The sequence below is a fragment of the Plecotus auritus genome (genome assembly GCF_963455305.1).
Source record: "Plecotus auritus genome assembly, chromosome: 9".
NCBI classification, from domain to species: Eukaryota; Metazoa; Chordata; class Mammalia; order Chiroptera; family Vespertilionidae; genus Plecotus; species Plecotus auritus.
This window is the reverse complement of record NC_137783.1, coordinates 79,024,427-79,043,574: the sequence shown is the minus strand read 5'-3', so window position 1 is coordinate 79,043,574 and position 19,148 is coordinate 79,024,427. Positions and strand designations below refer to the sequence as shown.

The following is a 19,148-nucleotide window of genomic DNA, read 5'->3' as shown; positions in this document are numbered from 1 at the left end:
TAATCTGAGTGTTTACATTGGAATAATGTTTACATTATTATATTAGATTAAAAATTTCAGATTGGCTTTAGCTGGTTTTGCTCAGTGGATAGAGTGTCAGCCCGCCAACTGAAGGGTCCAAGGTTCAATTCCGGTCAAGGGCATGTACCTCGATTGCAGGCTCAATGCCAGTCCTGGTTGGGGCTTGTGTTGGAGGTAACCAATCAATGTGTCACTTTCATATCGATGTTTCTCTCTCTGTGTCTCCCCGTCTCTTCCACTCTTTCTCAAAATCATTAGAAAAATATCCTCAGGTGAGGATTAATGAAAAAAATAAAGATATTCAAATTGAATTAAATGTGGTTCACATAAAACTTAGCTTTGTTTTCTTCCTTCATTTCATCTTTCATACCCTACTTGGTTTAGAATGCTTATACCTCTATATCTCTCCCACAATGCATGTGAATATAAATAACAACATATCATATTCGTTTTTATATCCCCTGAAGCACCAACCACAAATATTAACAGCTAGTCCTTGTTTAATTTGAATTGAAGTATCAAGGGCAAAAGTAGGTCAGTGATTCAACACAGCAGCTCTTCTTTGGTATGGCTACAGATGTCAGCATGGGGGATTTTCTGTGCTCTGTACGGGTGTTAACTAGCTTGGAATAGGTCAGTGAAGGGAAATTTGAGGTAATATGGTCTAAAGAGGGAGTTAAATTTTATTATCCGCTGATATTGAAGCATAGGACTGGATTCTCTGCAAAATTCTCCAAATTTTAATGCTATCCTCTAGCTCAGTGGTTGGCAAATGCGGCTCGTGAGCCACATGCGGCTCTTTGGCCCCTTGAGTGTGGCTCTTCCACAAAATACCACGGCCTGGGCGAGTCTATTTTGAAGAAGTGGTGTTAGAAGAAGTTTAAGTTTAAAAAATTTGGCTCTCAAAAGAAATTTCAATCGTTGTACTGTTGATATTTGACTCTGTTAACTAATGAGTTTGCCGACCACTGCTCTAGCTAAAGTGCTTTGAAGGTTCACTGGATGACATATATTTTATTAGCACCACTCATTCAACAGTTGTGGATTATCTAATGACACTCTATGGCTAGCATTGCATTCCAAGTTAACTCATTATAAATGAATTGATTTTCATTTGACTGAGCACTTTTCTCTAAACCATATTATGAACTCTTTGAGGACAAAATTTTGGCATTTCTTTGTATTTCCCTAGTCTTCAAAGAAGACATTTAAAAATATTGATTAGTTAATAAATAGCTTAATTTATGTCCTGGTGGCAGGGAAATATCTAACTATGTTGTTGGTCTAAAACAATGCCCTAGAAAAAGCAGATTGTGATTTTATCTTGAAATATATAAAATGTGACACCGAGGAAATGCCCAATGCAATTTAGCATATCGTGAGAGAAAAATAAAAAAACAAATGAGAGAACATGGCACACATGCAGTTTTGACATATCAAAACATATGAATATTGTAATTTCAATATTTCTAAAGAATATGGCTTTTTTATTAAGCCACATACTTAGAATTTCAATGGAGAAATGCCAACACACTACCCCATTAAAACTTTTAAAAATTAATATTAATGATATAATTTTATTTGTGAAAGTTCAGCCAAACCCCTACTCTTTTGACTGGAAAAGAGAGATAGGCAGCAGGTGAGTTGATTAGGAGATTCAGTTTAGTGCTAGCACAATTCATGATTCTAGTCATGTAGTGAGGACAGTGGAGACACAGGGAAATGAAGAGATTATGAGCAAGATAAAAGGAAGTAAGATAATACAGCCTTTCACCTATGTGTCCCAGGTTCATAATGTCCCTGAATAAGTCTGAAGGCCATGGACTCTGCTCTGAATTCAGCTTGAGTTTTGAACTTGACAGCATATTAATAACTTCTAAATGGCTGAAGAAGGTATCACATGCTGTGATTTTTATTGGCACTTCCTGGATTAGTTCCCTAATTGTTGAGGTGGCACAGTGAAATTATTAATTGAATATGACATTTTTATAAAATGCTATTAAAAATATTGCAGTGCCTTGCTAGGTGAATCAGCTGTGCATTTCCTGCTATGTTAAATGATAAATCTAAAGGTAACCAAAAAGATATATGTTCACTGGATTCCAAATTCTCAGTGTGGGATAATTTCACTGACAACATAAAATAAATAATAAGGCACTATAATTTACATATTTGAATAGTCTCTATAATTTCAAATGCAAATCAGTACGTAAACATGTATTCTAATAAAAAATGCTTTCTGTGAGTGAGTGAATATATAGGGAAATATGTTTAATGTGAATGAGAGCAAAATGTTTGTCTTTCCAAAAGGATCCTCTTTATGGCCTGCTAATTTACCTGAAATAATATTATTAGAGCTATTCATTTGGATTAGCATATGGGTTCCAGAAGGCTGCACTAAAAATACAGCCATTTTGTTTTAAAGTGTGTGTCCTATTCTCTTACATAAGCATGCAATTTTGCATTTGGAAAAAAGAAAACTAGCTCCCAATGATTCCATACTATAGGTCAGGACCATGCTTGGCGTTCTGAAGCACCAGAAAGAGTATTTAGAGAAACAAAACTGTGTCTTCCTCATCCTCAATACCAATGTGCTAGCCCACTATTATGTAGACAGTAAGCAAGGAATAATTATTGAGTGAGAGATTTTACTTAACCCCAGAACAACCATAGGAGGGAGGTATTTTTATATTTTTGAACATCCTAGTCGAGGACAAATTATATATGTGTGCAAGGTAACACAGATCATGAATCGGTAGAGCAAGGATTACACAAGATTTATACACACATTCTACACCACCATGCTGCCTCTACCTGGGAACAGCTGAAATGTCTTTACTCTCCTCACTTGGGTAATGTGGAAATAATTGGCCACACCTTTTAAGTGACCCATGGAATGGCCCAGTCTGCACAATGGTTTACAAAGACAGCTGATTCTTGTTACTGTGAGCAGCCCTGAAAAAAGTGCAGATCTGCCACATCATGAGTTAACAGATCCTTCTTTCTGAAGTAAACTTCAGAAATAATTGACCCAGAGTTTCTTAATTTCTCTTCTCTCCCCCATCCAATCCATTAAGTATCTGCCTCCAAAAGATCCATTTTCATTTTGCAAACCAGAAAACTGGGCCACAGAGACATCCACTATGTTCCCAATATCATACAGTTAATCAATGGTAGGGCCAAGGGCACAACTCAAATTTTCAATACTCTTTCTGCTACTGTACCATATACACTGAGTGGCCAGATTATTATGATCTCTGAATGCATAATAATCTGGCCACTCAGTGTGTGCAGTGTGTGTGTGTGTGTGTGTGTGTGTGTGTGTGTGTGTGTATATATATATATATATATATATATATATTTATATTAGAGGCCTGGTGCATGAATTCGTGCATGGGTGGGGTCCAGCCAGCCTGGCCAGAGGGAGGGGACATGGGTAGTTGGCCAGCCTGCTTGCTGGTCGAACTCCTGTTTGAGGGGACAATTTGCATATTAGACTTTTATTATATAGGATATACAAGGAGTGGCCAGTTTGTTATGCGTTCAGAGATCATAATAATCTGGCCACTCAGTGTAAAGTGTTTAAATAGCCTTATATTTTAGAACACAAGTTGAAAATATTCCTGGGATAATCTCTTTTTAGAGGACAATGCTACTTTAAAACAGTTTGAATGTGGAATTTGGGTGTGGATTATGAGCATTGGCAGAAAGAATGGAAGCTTTTATTATTAGGAAGTGTCAGCCAGTGCACCTGCCGGTACACCTGCCTTGTCTCCTGCAATTCACTTCAGGGCACTCATTCCCTTCATCCCCAGTACACTTAGGCCACCCTATGCGTAAAGTAATCCTTACAGGAGCAGGGATTTCATAAAGTATCAAGCATGGGAGTTTGATATTAAATCAATTCTCTGGGTCATCTCGTGATTGCCCCAGGATTGACCATGCAAAATTATTGCCTAACTCCTAGAGTGCTTAGGCTCCCCAGTGCCATGCAACTCAGTGGTCGGAAACAGACTTTATTTATTTCTTGAGTTGTGTCCTTGATTTGCTCTTGCAAGTTCTCATGTAGGGCTTGTTGGCTTGCCCATTCCCAGTGTCTGAGACTGTAGGTATAAGCATTCCAGATGACAGCTGAATCTGAACACTGCTCTCTGTCTACCTGTGAGAAAAACTACCACCACTTAGAAGGTAAGTCTTGGCCACTGACTGGGACTCTTGCCCTCCGAACTGGTTTGGTTGCAGAGGGTCTAAATGTGCCTCCAACACCTGTTCAGCCTTACTCAAGGTGAGAGTGAGCCAATGCCCAACTTATTTCCTTCCCGTAGCCACATTTCTTCTAACCCATTTAGGTTGCCAAACTGAGTTCTCTGCCATATGCTCATGACCAGAGAAAAAATACACTACATTAAATATAAAACAACATCATTCCCAATCCTATATAATAAAACCCTAATATGCAAATCGGCCGAATGGAGGAACAACCAGTCGCTATGACGCACACTGACCACCAGGGCTGATGCTCAACGCAGGAGCTGCCCCCTGGTGGTCAGTGTGCTTCCACAGGGGGAGGGCGCTGTTCAGCCAGAAGCTGGACTCACAGCTGGCAAGCGGCGGGAGCCTCTCCCTCCTCCCTGGCAGTGCTAAGGACCCCTCAAGGGATGTCCTACACCAATAGGCGGACATCCCCCGAGGGATCCCGGACTGTGAGAGGGCACAGGCTGGGCTGAGGGCCCCCCCATGCACGAATGTAGTGCACTGGGCCTCTAGTTTTTAAATAATATACATTAGCATTTGAGTGATAAGTATGTGGCAAAGTGTTTAACTCTTTATTAGCACTATCTCATTTAGTTCAAATAAGTTTATGATGCAGATAAGATATTTATCTCCCATTTTCATATAAGAATATGCATATAGCCAAAACCGGTTTGGCTCAGTGGATAGAGCGTCAGCCTGCGGACTGAAAGGTCCCAGGTTCGATTCCGGTCAAGGGCATGTAACTTGGTTGCGGGCACATCCCCAGTAGGAGGTGTGCAAGAGGCAACTGATCGATGTTTCTCTCTCATCGATGTTTCTGACTATCTATCCCTCTTCCTTCCTCTCTGTAAAAAATCAATAAAATATATTAAAAAAAAAAAAAAAAAAAAGAATATGCATATAAAGATTAAGTGTATGAACAGAATAACAATGGATACTTTAAGTGCCAGAGCCTGAGGAAGCAGAGCTGATCTGTAATGAGAGAAAGAAAGGTTATAAAGGCATTAAAAATATGTTGATAATAATAATGCTATACTTAATAATAACAGTATGGTTAAAATAGATGGGCCAGCTATTTTTTAGACCTTTTTTGTTATTTACGAAGATACTAGTATTGAGGGGATTTTGTAATGAGGGGGAGTTTGAGCCTGAAACCAAGAAGATCTAAATTCCTGACCATTATCTCTTAACCAATAGGTAACAGTTGTGGAGGTTAAATTTCAAGTTTATTCTCTCCCATCAGCACGCCCAACTCAGTCTTCTGTGATTTTAAATGATATTGATACTACCTGTGTAAAGCCATTTATGACATGATTTTTGAGAAATTGTAACAGGAGAAAATACTTGGGTCCAAGCAGAGGTATTAGTCCAATTATGTTAAAACTATTTCTTTAGCCTAAAGCAGGCCTGAATCAACTGCTTTTAAGTAATATTTAAAATGATGCTATATTATATCAAAAATGTTTAAAATTCTATAATTTAGAATGGTAAAAGTCGCATGTGAGAGTTAACTGACTTTTTACATTACCATCAGAAAAAAAAAAATCCTCTGTTTATAGATTCAGTCCTGGATCCAGGATGTTCTTAAGGAAGTGTTATTTATTATAATGTTCTCTTATTCTCTGCTTTTTGTGCTTAATGTCCAGCCTCTTCTAAGCAAACAGTGGTACACTTTGTTTTGGGGGAGCTCCCCCTTCTTTAAATTGGCAGTCTGTTCTTTGTGCTGCTGCAGTCTCTTCTTCTGGCACTGTGTTTTTTAAACACAGGTTTCAACATTTTATCACCATCTCTGCATCATTACTGAAGCTTCTGGGTTAGAGTTCTCTAACACTGGTTTCTGAGAACGGAAGGCTTTTGATTCTTAGGTCTTTCTAATCCCAGGGCATTTATTTCCTTTGTCAGAAGCATTTGGTGACACTACCAAGGGGTGAGTTAGATTATTTTAAAATAAGGTATTCATTGTTAAAAAATAATTATTCCCATCTGGAAGGCCTGTGTCAGGCAGTTTGGGAGGAAATTTTGCAAACAATTAGATGGCATGTGAGGGGTATACTTTTAAAGCGTGAAACTGCTGTCAGTGAAAATTAGGCTCTTCCACAGGACCACAAGAAAAGCCTTTAAAAAGAATCTCTCACAGGAGATTGTCATGTGGTGGTGTCAGAAACAGCAAGAGCACTCCTGCTCTGAGTCCATATAGTCTTCTGAATTCTGCTCGACTATGCCAACCGTCAGGGCAGGTTCCTTCTCAAACCCTGCCCATTGCACTAACTGTCGGGGCCAAGCCCCTCTGCCAGGGGCTGGACGTTCTTGGACGCTGGGTGGTAGATGGAGAAGCTGTGAGAAGTTGTGGGTGTATAAGAATCAGTCCTTATTGTCAGAGCCAGTGGCCATATAGCCATCGGACAAAACAGCCCTTCACAGCAAAGTGCCATTCAGGTAGCCACACACCAGCTAATAAACGAATACATCTTTCCCATTAAGCAGTAGTAGTCTCTGTACCCACAGCTACTATCTGAGCAACCGCACGCTGCCTCTAGACCTCCCACCTCCTATAGCAGCAGCACCTGAGCTCTCCCTTGGAGCTATAGCCTCAGTAGCCTCTCCAGCCTCTCTCACCTCTCTCAGCCCTTCCCCCTACATCGCAGCAGCACCATGGCTGCTCAGGAACATAGTATATCATTTAGCCAAAAGAGGCCTCTAGCCCAACAGTGACATCAGTCACTTTGGCTGCAGCAAGGCACGCGTGCGCAGTGTACTGTAATGGTTGCCCTTGCACCTTCTTATGGTATCTTAGCCTGGAACATTCTGATTAAGACTCCCAAGTTCAGAGTGGCCTTGGCCATCTGGCACACTATCAACAAGGCCTTTCTATTGCCTTGACTAGCCAGTGTCTCTGGAGTGGTTCCCACAGGTGGCAAAATGATTTATTTGTGATGGCTGCGCCTGGGCTTCCAATGCCCCATCTCCCTCCATCCCTCCACGGACAAAGTCCAACCGTGTTTTCAGCAAAGCCAAAATAAAGGCCAGGGCCCAGAGTTTCTATTTCATATTCCTTTAGAGCCCGTGTAGTCTTCTGAGGCCCCAAGTGGCCACTCTACCTGTGCTCCGGAGATGGGAGAGAATGTGGGAATGAATGTGAGGAGTATGGGTCACCTAGTAAGAAAGAGATTGATTGATTCTTTGTTCCCTGGGATTTTAACCAGGAGCTTTTTCAAAATAGCCCAGTTTTTTTGTGGGCATGCATGGTGTCCACCCCGTAGCCAACTGTCTTTTTCCCAGGTTAGATTGACTGTCCTCTATGGTTCAGTACCTCCCCCTGTGCCATTTTTACTTTATTGCACATGTCCTTATCTTCCCTGCCCTTCCCCATGCAATCTCATATCAGAGGAGGGGAGGGTGAGGTATTAATTAACCTGGAGGGACAATGCCTAGATTCTTGGTATATGAAGCTGTAGCTTCCTGATGAAGCAAACAGGCTCAGTGTCCTCAGCTGACGATGCTTCATAGTGGCTGACTTCCCTTGCTTTCTTTCTTTTAATAACTAGCTAACAATTGTAACAAAACCAGTTATCAGATGTCATGGGCTGAATTGTGTCTCACCCTCTCAGGGTTTCCCAGTACCACAGAATGTGACTTTATTTGGAAATAGGGCCTTCAGAGGTGTAATAAAGGTTCACTGATGTTATTGGGGTGGGCCCTAACCCAATATGACCTGTGTTCTTCTATGAAGAGGAAATTTGAGCACAGACAGGCCCAGAGGGAAGAAAATGTAATGGGGAGGAGACAGCAATCTGCAAGGCAATCAGAAGAAACAAACCCTGCTCACGCCTTGACCTGGGACTTCTAGCTTCCAAAACTGTGAGGACATAAACTGGGGTGCATTGTTAGGGCAACCCTAGCAAACCAGTACACCAGGTAACTTTGGCTATGCGAGTCTCTGTAAGCATTTAAAGAGGACATTCCTAAAGCGCTGGTGACAATGAAGAACCATGGCATGCCCTCTTCTAGTTTGTAAATTTTGAAATGTGAGAGACCATTTTGAAAAGAATCTAGCCTTAGCTCGTCTCTAGCTATTCAGCCCAGTTGTTTTCATTTGCTTGGGAAATACAATCATCTCCCTTACTGCCAAATGAATGTTGAGAGCAATGATCTAGAAAAGAGGGTCAGGTCACCTCTGTGAACATAGGCACACAGCCTGTCAGTCGGAAGGCCAGGGAGAGCCCAGGCCCATGTGGTTCAGTTGGTTGAGTGTTGTCCCAGGCACCAAAAGGTCACCTCAGCTCAATCCCCAGTCGGGGGCATGCAGGAGCAGCAGTTCCTTGTTTCTCTCACAGGGATGTTTTTCTCTCTCCCTCTGCTGTCCTCTCTCTCTCTCTAATCAGAAAAAAGAGAGAGAGAGAGAGAGAGAGAGAGAGAGAGAGAGAGAGAGAGAGAGAGAGGGAGAGACCAGGGAGAAAGGCAGCCTGAGAGCATAAGGCAAACTCCCCTGGATTCCCAGCTCAGGGAACACTGAATTTCCACATAAAAGCAACAAACCTAATGACGTCATCTTGTCCTTGTCTTTTAGTTAATATAGGAAACTACAGGACTCCTGTAGAGCAATGTCAGAAAAGTGACCTGGAGAGACACAAATGGAAGGGTTATTGGAGATTAAATCATTTCCTGCATTCTTTTAGGAGTCAATTTAAATATTTGCTTTCAAATGATTTTGAGAGGGCATGGAAGAGTTCAGACATAATTTTTCAGCTTGCTTTCCACATCTATTTTTTGTTGATATTACTTTAATTGAAATTTATTTCCTGGACAATATAAATACCAATACTTTGAAATTATTTTATACTTTCCTGGTTTGTTTTCAACAGCAATATTGTATGTAATGAAGAAAGATTGATAACTCAGTATTGTCACGTGTTTGTTCAGGGCATATTAACTAGTAAGTTAACGCTTTACTTCCAATCTTTTATTCATCTTTATAAAAACCTAGTAAAGTTAGGTACTTAAATGGTGGTGAAATAAATAAATAAATAAATAAATAAATAAATAAATAAATAAATAAATTGTACAGAAAGAAAAAGAAAGCCTGAGGAGTTCAATAATTTTTTTCAAGTTCATAAAGTTAATAAATGGAAGAGGAAGATTTGAACTCAAGTTTCTATAACTCCAGATTATTCACCACTGTATTAGGCTATGAAGTATAATTCTTAATAGAATGAAATTAAGACAACACTTATACAGAAAAGATATTTTGTAAGTGGAGCAGAATCATTTGTTCTAAGAGATTCATAACAAACTACTTACTGTTTATTAACTATAGCTTTCACTCACCAATCTCAAACTTTTTTGTAAACATCATTTTGGGTCAATGTTGTATGGAGGCCATGTTATTTTACTTAAAAGATAAAAATTTCAGCATGATAAATGATTTCTGTAAACCCATAGTAGGTTGTGAACTGAGCCCACATGTTTTACCTTCACAGATATCACTGAAATGACTATAAAAAAACATACAAAATAATATTTATAGAATGACTAGAACTAATGAAATGAAGTAAGAGTCAGCATGGGCTAACAGTGCATCATAGAGTTTCATGAACTTCTGGGTTGTGCAAGGTGACTAAACTGTGTGGATGCTTAAAATGAGTGGAGCTCAGAGCATGTGCAGAAAAGAAGTAGCTTGGAAGTTACACTTCTTTCCAAAGAACAGCATATCATATCATGAGGCTTCTGGGCTCTGAATTAGTGGGTATAGTGAGCCAAGAGCTGGGATGGAATATTTTGCTGAAAGACTTATCTGTTGAAAAATACCATGAATATACTTCCTTCTTTTCTAATCACATCCCCAGATGTAATTGCCACATGTAGCAAGTCAGTGGCAAAACATAGACCAGAAATTGAAAGTTCATACTTGGGCCTTACCTGTGATTTATGTGCAAACCAAGATCCAGGAAATGGGATTGATTTTTGGGGGTTATTTTCCTTCCTCCTTTATAACACAATTTACAAAACTGAAATGGCAAAATACTCCTTCAAAACCTAGTGAATTGTGAAGTTTGGCCAATTTGTTTTTTATGTGCTGAATGGAATACTGTAGTCTATATTTCATCATGCTATATTTATGGATCTATTACTATGTGCTAGTCATTTCTTTGACATTATGTTGGCATTTTTTCTGTGAAATAAAATATTCTTTTGTGAGTCTATCAAAGAAAATGGACTAAATTTATTCTATGATTACAACATTCTGGCTTCGGTTTTACAATATCTAAATGCTGTCCTGAGGCACTGACAGTGACATAGGCTGAACGCCTTTGTTTTTACAGGCATCAAGATGCACGGATAGAGGCCCATGCTTCTCCAGATGTTCAGAATCCAGGACAGGTTAAATGCCCATTGCATTACAGGATAATTGCCAGCATTTTTTAAAAATAGAAAGGAAAAGCCGATAGAGATTCAAAGCATGTCTACAATAAATGTGATGAAAACCGTCAATGCCTCATTCCACTCCATGGAAACTCAATTGTAACTTAAATGCACATTCTGATCATTAAAAATATATTTACAGATTTTAAAACATAGTATCAATCCTTCCAAATCATTTATTAATGTAATTATCATGCAGCTTTTGAAAGTATTCATTTGCTCTGACTTTTATCATAGGCCTAAAGAGAAAACCAACCATTAACTGCTGACATCAACTAAATCTTTAGGGACATATAAGCAGGCTATAAGTGAAGCTTGGAATTAGCACTATTATTTGGGGAAAAAAGTTACTTGTACTCTTAGTCTTCAGTTGAAAAAATTAGCCCATCTGGAATTTAGGTGACAACATTGTATTTTTAAATTATTTTTTGATAGGCCATCTTACATATGTTATTAAATTATTTTTATCATCAACAAATTGCTAAATGCTCAATATCTGAAAAGAAGGCCTGGTTTGCTAGCAAGGAATTTTTGTACAGTAAAAACATATGAAAACAATACATCATACAGACTTTCTCTCTCAGTGTATACATATTCCTGTAAAATAAAACTTCAGGATTTTGCATTATTTAGATTTATTCTCCACAAGATATTTGCTTATTTTCATAATTTAGTTATATTTATGCTTGTAGGAAATGTTGTTTCCTGAAATCTTGATGCAGTTTGCTTTCTCAATTTTTAGGTATGGTTACTTATTTATTGGCTTTTCTGAGAGTAAATGTCTTAAACTTGGTGATTAAGATATCTGAGTCTTTTTAAGTCTATTATTAATTTAATTTATTACTTATTAAAACTATACATATGAGGTTAGAACATATTTTTAATATTAAAGAGAATTTTATTTTTTTCTGAATACTTAGGAATTTACTTTTTTAATCTTTTTCTCTCTTATTTTCATACTAGAGGCCTGATGCATGAATTTGGTGCAAGGGACTTGGCCCTCTCAGCCCCAGCTGCCTCTGCTCTCGCAGTCCAGGCTCCATCTGGAAGGTTGTTCAGACGGTCGTTCCGCTGTTCAGCTGTCTGGTCTAATTAGCATATTATGCTTTTATTATTATAGATAATAGAATAATTATTTAAACAAATTTTGGTTACTTATGAGACATACAGAGTGATAATACCATTCAGCTTCTCTGAACTGAATTGTGTCTTAGAATCCGAGATTTATTTTATTGCTAGAGCTCACCTTCCACTTTTAGATAATTAGTTCTATCAACACTACCCTCTAAATCTTTACACATTTTTCAAGTTTACCCACCTCCACATCACTTCTTAGCCAAGGTATAAAAGCAGCCTGTGTTCTCTTATCCCTTTCTTGAGTCTTATCTTTTTCCAGTATACCTGAATTCCATATCAGAGTGACTTTCCTAAATAACCTTTATTCACTCACTCAAAATCTTTATTCACATCCCAATCCCTACAGAATGATATCCTACTTCCTTAACATGATATGATTACAGTATCTTGTGAATTTGCTCAACCTTATCTTTTCTTATTCTCTACTCTCAATGAGTTATTTGTAGTTACCTAAGCCTAGTGTGCAATTCATGTATCTATTATGTGTCCTCATTATCTAGGATACCTCTTCCCATAGTATTTATCTGGAAACCTATTACTTATGCTTTAAAATTCTGTGCAAGTATGGGGGACCTTCAGGAATGGTAGAATAAGAACATCAGCAAATCCTCTCCCCTAAAACGCAAAACAAAACCCAAAAAACAAATTACCAAAACTAAGCATTTCAGCACTCTGGAAACTAACCAAAGACATACAATTTTCTTGTTAACTAAGCAAGAAGAACTATGGAATCTTGGTAATGATAGGGAGGTGTGTGGTGCTTTAAGGTGTGCCTGCACAATTCTGTTATGGCTCATCTGGTCCAAGGATCCATGGAGAAGACCCACACTCGGCATTGTTAAAATAACCAGTAATTTGTGGCAGATACTAGGGGAAGTCATTATATCAGCTGACTCAGGCTGTGATGCTCCTTGGGGAAAGCAAGGGACCAGCCTAAAACTTTAAAGGGAGATCTAAGGAATGAGACAGTCACGGGGCTTTGAAAAGGTTCAATAAATTCATGGTGATCTAGAAGGCTGTGTGCTGTGCAGGGCTGCTTCATGCTCAGGAAACAAAGGAGATGGTCCCAGGTAGTTACTCAAGCCTGGCAGGACAGGAGATGCTTTTCAAGGAGAGAACAACAGTGTAAACTGCCTGAACTTTGAATATGTACCACAATTCACACACTGATTCCCTTAGCAAATGGTGGAAGCCTTACTGGCTCATGATGTTTTAAAAAAAAGTTTTGCCTAATCTTTATGTGACCCTAAGCTCTGCTTATGAAACTGGATTTTAAAATAATAACTAAAAATAGTTTTAAACAATAGACAGAGGTTTTAGCGTTTGGATACTATAGAGAAGACAGTTTCTACACAATTAATCTAGGCAAGTCACCAACAAAAGTAGCAAAAACAACAACTGGGGGACATTATATAATTTACCTAAAATGTAGAGTCTTCTCCTAAAATTATGAGATATACAGGGAAACAAACAAAACAACAACAACAAAAAAACAACAACTGACCTATAGGGAGAAAAAAAAGCGACCAATAGAACTGTATCTAACTATCAAAAGATATGTTTAAAGCACAAAAATAAAATAAGATTACATAATTTTAAAAAATTACAACATCAAAGAATCACCAGTAGAGAATATTAATAAAGAGATATACATAATAAAAAATGGAAATTCTCTGGTTAAAAAAAACACACAACAGTAACTAAAATTAAAAAATATGCTAGAAGTGCTTGATTGCACATTTGAGTTGGCAAAAGAAATAATCAGTGAAGATAAAAATAAGTCAATAGAGATTTTCCAGACTGAAGAACAGAATGAACAGTCACTGAAGAAGAAAATGAATGATCCTGAGAGACCTGTGGGATAGTATTACTATGCTAATGTATACATAACAGAAATCCCCAAAAGAGAGGAGAGAGAGGGGCAGAAAAAAATTAGAGAAAATAATGATTCAAAACAGCCCAAGGTTGATGAAAAAATTAATATATGTGTCTAAGAAGCTCAATAAAATGCAAAAACTCAAAGAGCTCCATACCAAGACCCACTGTAATCAAATTATCAAAAGACAAAAAGAGGAAATCTTGAATGCAGAAAGAGAAAAAAAATGACCCATCACATACAAGGGAACCTCAGTTCAGTTGAGAACTGCCTCTTCATCAGACACAATGGGGGCCAGAATCAGTGGGATGATATATTTAAAGTACTGGGGAAAATGTGTAACAACATAAATAAATATATTCCCAGTAAGTTAAGGTTGAAAAATTTGTTGCTAGCAGATCTGCCTTACAAGATTTGCTAAAAGAACTTCTTCAGGCTGTTAAGAAGTAGCTTAGACCAACACCAAGGAATAAAGGACTAATAAAGGTAATTACATAGATAACATAAAAGTTAGTATGCAAATATATATCTTACTCTTTTCTTAACTGATTCAAAAGAAAACTATATAAAACACTATTTATAATACTGTGCTGTTGGGCTAGAAACATTAAAAATTATAATTTTCATCACAATGATAACACAAAGGAAAAATAAGAAAGTAAGCAAAGTTTCTACACACTATATAAATTAACTTGGTATTAATCAGAATTATATTGTTTTAAATTAAGATGTATTTTGCAATTCTCAGAGCAACCTAAGAGATGCTAGAAATAACTAAGAAAATAACTCAAAATTTATAAAAATAATTCAAATGACACACTACAAAATATCTATGTAACACAAAGGAAGGCAGTGGAGGAAGGACAGAGTGACAAAAAAGATATTAGATGTATTTAAAATCAATATAAAAATGAAGATGTAAATTCACTAATTCCATTAAGTGTAAAATGATAAATTAGTACAATAAAAATGTAGAGAGTATCAGACTGAATAAAAAACAATCCAATTAAATGCTGTCTGTAAGAGACACTATTTATAGTTGAAGAAACAAACAAATTAAAATTAAAAGGATAAAAAGAAAACATACCATACAAACAGTAACCATAAGATAGCTGGAGTAGCTACACTAATATCAGACAACATAGATTTCATGATAAAAATGTGGTACTAGTAACAAAGACATATTATAATAATAAATGGGTCAGTTCATCATAATGTAATAATTATAAATATATATGAACCAAATGAAAAGCCCCAAAATATATGAAACAAACATTGGAAAATTTAAAAGGATAAATAGTGTATGAATTTATCACAAGTAATTGCAGAAATCACACCTTCCTCACTCTCAATAATTGATAAAACTACCAGACAGAAAATGAACAATGATATGGAAAATTTGAACAGAACTAATATTAAATAATTTGACCTAATTCATTAAAAAAATAGGAGAATTGTTCCAGGTGTAGGGTATGAAGTACATACGGGGCTTCTCACAGAAACAAGCATGGCACATCCAAGGAACTGAATGCATAGTACATGATGACATATATCTGCAGTGATGGGGAAAATGAAGCTACACAGAATAGATTCTTGAAATTTTTAAAGGACAAATTAAGGAGTTTAAATTTTATAATAATGGAAAGGAAACTTTGGGGATCATAAGCAGAAAAATATTAGATTTGAATGCTAAAGGGTCATTCTTACTACTTTGAAGAGAATATATGATAAATGTGAAAACAAGAGACAATTGTGAGTAATCCAGTTGACTGCCTACAGCAGTTTTATATTCATGGGAAGTGATTGTTAGATTTTTTTAATTGTGTGATTTTAATTCTGCCTATCTAAGGTATCTAAGTATAGATTCCTTTAAAAAGCATCCTATGTATGGATTCAGAAATTAGAAAAGATAATTGAAGAAGAGAAAGCAAATATCTGTTAACTGGAGTTATAGGAGTGAATGACTATTCCAGCCGTGGGCAAACTATGGCCCGCGGACGGATCCGGCTGTTCTATCCGGTTCTCTTGCTCTCCCCTCCGCTCCTTTACTTTGAATTTATATTAGTTCACACAAACACTCAATCCATGCTTTGGTTCCGGCCCTCCGTTCCAGTTTAAGAACCCATTGTGGCCCTCGAGTCAAAAAGTTTGCCCACCCCTGCCAGTCAGTTGGAACACAGAGGAGTCTCCCCCATTGGCCAACAAGATGCAGGAGGAGGTTCTTACCCTGAGTACACCAAAAGCTAGAAAGATGAATGGACAGGGCCTGAGGGCCCAAAAGTTAGCAAGATATTTGGATAGGAAGAAAAAGCCCTCCCTTCCCTATCCCTATAAGAATAAGGCTTGAGCAGGAAAGAGGGGTGTCTTTGAAACAGGAGTCCACTATTCTCTCAGGTTGCAGTACCAGAATAATCCTCTTCCTAGCACCTGTCTCACAAGTTTGGTTTTTGCTGCAGCAGGCAGCCAAACCTTCATTTTGGTTACAGTTTTCTCGCAGAGAGTGAGTATAAGGTGAAAAAAGAAGACAAAACCCTAAGGAACCATGGCATTTAAAGGATTGTCACACAAATAAACCAGAAAATCTGTGGCCCTAGCCAGTTTGGCTCAGTAGATAGAGTGTCGGCCTGTGGACCGAAGGGTCCCTAGTTTGATTCTGGTAAAGGGCATGTACCTCAGTTGCAGGCTCCTCCTCTGCCTGGGCTTTGGTTGGGTTCCTGCAGGAAGCACTTAATCGAGGTGTTTCTCTCACATCAATATTTCTCTCTGTCTTTCCCTCTCTCTTCCACTCAGTGTAAAAATCAATGGAAAAAATATTCTTGGGTGAGTATTAAAAAAAAAAGAATGTGTTTTAATCCTTTGAATAATCTATCTCAAATAAATTAAAATTATGTGAATTTTAATTAAAATAGTTGAATTACATGTGTACAACTACCACAGTTAATTTATATTGATTCAGTACAAAAAGTATCATCATGCTGTATGATCTTAGGGTCAAAACACCACTTTTTGAAGGTTTAGATATTATATAGAAATAGCTACTAGAAGTGGTTTATATTTTTATGAATTCCAACTGCTATGGTATATAATTCTGGTAGTCATAGACTCAGGTAATCTATATAAATCTTTCCATATTTCTTCCAATATCCTCTCTCAGGTATCTATAATAATAAAAGCATAATATGCTAATTAGACCAGACAGCCGAACGATCTTCCGGACGTCCTTCCGGATGACCTTCCAGACAAAGCTGGGGTTGCGAGGGCCAAGGCAAGCTGCTGTGGCTGTGAGGGCTGAGCCCCTTGTACAAATTTTGTGCATCGGGCCTCTAGCCTACACTAATAAAAGAGAAAAATGCTAATTGATGGCACCTCCGCTATGCCCACAGCCAATATGCAAGTTAAGCCAACAAAGATGGTGGGTAAATTTGCATATGCAGGAGGGGTGGGCTGTGCCTGACTGCCGCCTGTGGGGTCCAAGCCGCAATCGATATCCTGGCAGGCTGGGTGGGCAGCACGAGACACTGACTGTGGGGTCCAGGCCGCCATCGGTATCCGGGCAGACCTGACAGGCAGTGCGTGATGCCGCCCGTGGAGTCCAGTGTGCGTTCGGTAACCGGGAAGGCTGGGCAGGCAGCGCCTGATGCCGCCCACGGGGTCCAGGTTGCTATTGGGGACCCTGGCAGGGGGGATGGCCAGTGTCTCTGGGATCATTGTCTGCCCCCGGGCCGCCTGTGGACACCAGTGGAGCAGGCCGGGGTTGAACATTTTAATGAAAATGGGATGCCGGTGCCCTGGCCCACTGGGCCTCGTCCCTGGTGAGGAGAGGGCAGTGGGCAGTTAGAAGGCACCAGGGCTTGAAAGGGACTGGGAGCAACCTGCAGGCATGCTACCAGGAAGAGGTGCTGAACCATGAGGATGCAGAGGACTGACTGATGGAGGAGTGCAAAGGTGCAGACGAGGTGGCTCTCGCTGGAGCTGAGCTCGAAAAGTTCATCGACAGCCTGATGGACTAGATCACCTTTCTGAAGAAGGTGCATGAAGAGGAGATTGCCGAGCTGCAGGCTCAGATTCAGTATGCTCAGATCTCCGTGGAGATGGACATGTTCTCCAAGTCCGACCTCTCTGCCACGCTCAAGGACATCCGAGCCCAGTACGAGAAGCTGGCTGCCAAGAACATGCAGAATGCAGAAGAATGGTACAAGAGTTGCTTTACCATGCTGACCGAGAGCACTGCCAAGAACACCTACGGGGTGCACGCCGCCAAGGACAAGGTGTCTGAAAGCCGCCGCCTGCTCAAGGCCAAGACCCTGGAGATCAAAGCATGCCGGGGCATGAATGAAGTTCTGGGAAAGCAGCTGCGAGAGCTGGAGGATAAGCAGAATTCTGACGTTAGTGCTATGCAGGACACAATCAATAAATTAGAAAATGAGTTGAGAACTACAAAGAGTGAAATGGCATGATATTTAAAAGAATACCAGGACCTCCTCAATGTGAAGATGGCTTTGGACATTGACATTGCAGCTCACAGGAAACTTTTGGAAGGTGAGGAGACTCAGCACAGTTTCACCAGTGTGGGAAGCATAGCCAGCGGCTTCTCCCAGAGTTCCCAGATCTTTGGTCGATCTGCCTACGGTGGTTACAGACCAGCTCCTACTTGATGTCCACTCACTCCTTCCCTTCTTAATACACCAGCCACGTCCAGGAGGAGCAGATTGAGGTGGAGGAGACCACTGAGGCTGCAAAAGCCGAGGAAGCTAAGAATGAACCCCCCTCTGAAGGAGAATCTGAAGAGGAGGAGAAGGAGAAGGAAGTGGCTGACAAAGAGGAAGAAGAGGGAGAGAAAGAAGGTGCCAAGGAAGAATTTAAGGATGCAAAGGAGGAAGAAGAAGGAGGTGAAGGTGAAGGAGAAGATGCCCAAGAAGCTGAGGATGAGAAGAAAGATGAAGGTTCTGGGGAGGAGCAAGCAACCAAGAAGAAAGATTGAGCCCCCCTTTCCTTAATTATTTCAGGAATAATCCTCCTGAAACCAGGTCAACCCCGTCACCAACCAAGCAGTTGAGTTCCCGATACTATATGAATTAAGAAGTCAATATATATAACATTCTGAGGTGACTCAGGTTGGACATTAAATGTTGTGCTATGACTTTTCTCCTTATGCAGAGTATCCGTTTGCTTGCAGAGTGGCTTCCTGGCTTGCTGCCAGCCTGTGCATGGTCCATGCTTATGAGTTCAGGATCTATGACAATGTGAATAATTCAGATGTTTACAATAAAAACACATGAATACATGAATTCACTGATATTAATGTTAAACTTTATGGAAAAAATAGTCCTTTGAATCTTTGGTGGTTAGAAATTAAAGACCTTAAATCATGTGCAATAAACAGTAAATAAAGTTACACTGAATGACAAAAAACAAAACAAAACAAAAAAACATTAGGGGC

The 19,148-nt window shown here is 39.1% G+C and overlaps 2 pseudogenes across 2 annotated transcripts in view; one reads left to right on the top strand and one right to left on the bottom strand.

Annotated features, from left to right (window-relative positions):
* The window catches only part of LOC308233568 (large ribosomal subunit protein bL9m-like), a 108,983-nt pseudogene extending 91,732 nt beyond the window's left edge, over positions 1-17,251 (bottom strand). The window contains exon 1 of the transcript in view: positions 17,159-17,251. The product of the transcript in view is annotated as a large ribosomal subunit protein bL9m-like (transcript). The remainder of the gene's footprint in view (positions 1-17,158) is intronic.
* Positions 17,252-17,284: 33 nt separating this feature from the next.
* On the top strand, positions 17,285-18,689 carry LOC308233567 (neurofilament light polypeptide-like; annotated as a pseudogene). Its single transcript has 2 exons — positions 17,285-17,520; positions 17,577-18,689. The product of its transcript is annotated as a neurofilament light polypeptide-like (transcript).
* The last annotated feature ends 459 nt before the right edge of the window (positions 18,690-19,148 follow it).